This window comes from Octopus bimaculoides, chromosome 8 (assembly GCF_001194135.2).
Source record: "Octopus bimaculoides isolate UCB-OBI-ISO-001 chromosome 8, ASM119413v2, whole genome shotgun sequence".
Classification (NCBI taxonomy): domain Eukaryota; kingdom Metazoa; phylum Mollusca; class Cephalopoda; order Octopoda; family Octopodidae; genus Octopus; species Octopus bimaculoides.
Genome location: NC_068988.1, coordinates 86,703,681 through 86,705,929, shown reverse-complemented (window position 1 = coordinate 86,705,929; position 2,249 = coordinate 86,703,681). Strand labels below are relative to the sequence as shown.

The following is a 2,249-nucleotide window of genomic DNA, read 5'->3' as shown; positions in this document are numbered from 1 at the left end:
ATATATATATATATATATATATGTATGCATGTATGTATGCATGTATGTATGCATGTATGTATGTATGTATGTATGTATGTATGTATGTATGTATGTATGTATGTATGAATGTCCTGGGTATGACATTAAACTGCATTCGAGGCTGAGGCTCCACTTCGTGAGTTCTGGAGTTGTGAGGAGCGAGGAGTGGCCCCTTAATAACCAATACACCCAGGTCCTTCTAACCCGAACTGTAGTACTTCTCAGGATTCCATCTATGAGTTAAATAGAATTCCCAGGGGTTTTAGGAGGCTCCCGTTATTTTTGATAAAGTTTCGGGGAAGGAAGGCAGCTCTTCTTGGAGAAAAATAGTCTGACATAAAACTCGCAGTCAAAATAATACTGGCCATCTTGCAATGCCTGTCACTGGATCCTAATTTGGTTTCCGAGAAAGGGGGAAAAAGTGTTGAACTAAGTTTTTGTCATTTAAATCTAATGACGTACAAATGTGTCACTATCATTCCGTTTCTTGATCTGTTTTGTATTCCATAAAGTCCTAACAGCGATTGTTAAACGTGCCCATTCAACGATGGAAGTAAATCAGAATTGCCAGGCGGAATGTGAGACGGTTATCATCTGACTATGAAGCAACCATCATGTATGTATGTATGTATGTATGTATGTATGTATGTATGTATGTATGTATGTGTGTATGCATGTATGTGTGTGTGTGTGTGTGTATGTTTGTTGTATGTATGTATGTATGTATGTATGTATGTATGTATGTATGAATTTTAAAAATTATTATGAATCTTCCACTGAAGAGGGAGCCGGTTTCCAACAAAGAAACAAAGCTCCATCTCTGGGATGTAGTTCACACAGACAAATTCACATTTTTAACTTGACAAAAGTCTTGCACATTTTAACTGTTCCAGTCACAGATTGCACTTGTAATGTACGAATCTGCTGGTCGATTTCTCTTTCTGAAAATCCTAGTTTATTCAGATTCTCCTTTTAGCATTTACTGACAAAACCGCGTATGTATGTATGTATGTATGTATGTATGTATGTATGTATGTATGTATGTATGTATGTGTGTATGTATGTGTGTATGTATGTATGTATACATGTATATATGTGTATGTGTGCGTATGTATATATGTGTTTGTATATTTATGTATTCTTGTAAGTGTATGCATTTATGCATGATTGCATGCATGTATGTTCGTATGTATGTATATAAATGTATATCTACGTATGTGCGTATGCATGTGTGCATGTTTTTATGTGTGTAGTTGTATGTATGCGTGTGTGTGCGTGCGTACATGTGTGTGCGTGTGTGTGTGTATGTGTGTGTGTGTGTGTTACTTCTGTATGCACAAGTTCCACTAAGTAAGGGAGCTAACTCAGTTTGGCCTTTACAGAAAATTTTGTTGTATCATTTTATTTGATACATTGTCGTTTGTGCTCACTTCGAAGTTCCACATTACTGCAGATTGTTATTGCTGTTTAACCCTGGGTCAGCCTTGATCGAGTAGTTCTACTGTCAAAGGCGTTCCAATCAAAATTATCATCATAATTTTTTTTCAACTCATTTCTTTCCTTGTCTTTTCAGACAGAAGAGTGCTACACACGAGAGACTTTTGATTATTGTTGCTACCAGGTCGAGCTGTCTCGTAAAGGCAGCATCAGCTCAACGGCAGGTTACCACTCACCGGTGAATGTACCACTAAGAAATGAATAGGTTCGTAGTCTGATCTGGTTAGGTTGATCCCTGATTCATCCATAGGCACAAGGCGAGCAATTTAGTGAGAAACGAGTTGTAGTGGCGCAAAATTATGGCCGCCATTAAGGAAGTACAATCTACGCATGCGCAAGGGACTTGCCTTCCCGTAAGCCCCACGAGTATGCATGCGTAGTAAAACTAGTACTTAAAGCGCTTCGCGCGCTTTCTAAGCCTCTTTAGCGCGATGCCTTCGATGTAACAACAACTTGCTCCTCTCAGATGCCTCAACGAAACTTTTAACCTTCCAATAATAAAAACTTATTTTTATTATGTTGTTAATTGTTCTACAGTTTCTTAATATATAATTTTGTTGAAAGGTGATAGAGAGAGACTAATGTCTCAATTGCAATTATCAACCTTTTACAGAGTCAATCGATTACAGTTAAGTACCTCAGTGCTTAACTAGTACTTTATTTCATTGTCATCGAATGGAGGTCAGTACCTCCTGTTATTTTGTCTGGCGCTCTGACGATTCTCTGAGACA

The 2,249-nt window shown here is 37.8% G+C and overlaps 1 long non-coding RNA gene across 1 annotated transcript in view; it reads left to right on the top strand.

Annotated features, from left to right (window-relative positions):
- LOC128248525 (uncharacterized) overlaps nucleotides 1-2,039 on the top strand; it is a 15,255-nt gene extending 13,216 nt beyond the window's left edge. Inside the window, exon 2 of the long non-coding RNA XR_008264697.1 lies at nucleotides 1,595-2,039. This is a non-coding gene — a long non-coding RNA (uncharacterized LOC128248525). The remainder of the gene's footprint in view (nucleotides 1-1,594) is intronic.
- Nucleotides 2,040-2,249: the final 210 nt, after the last annotated feature.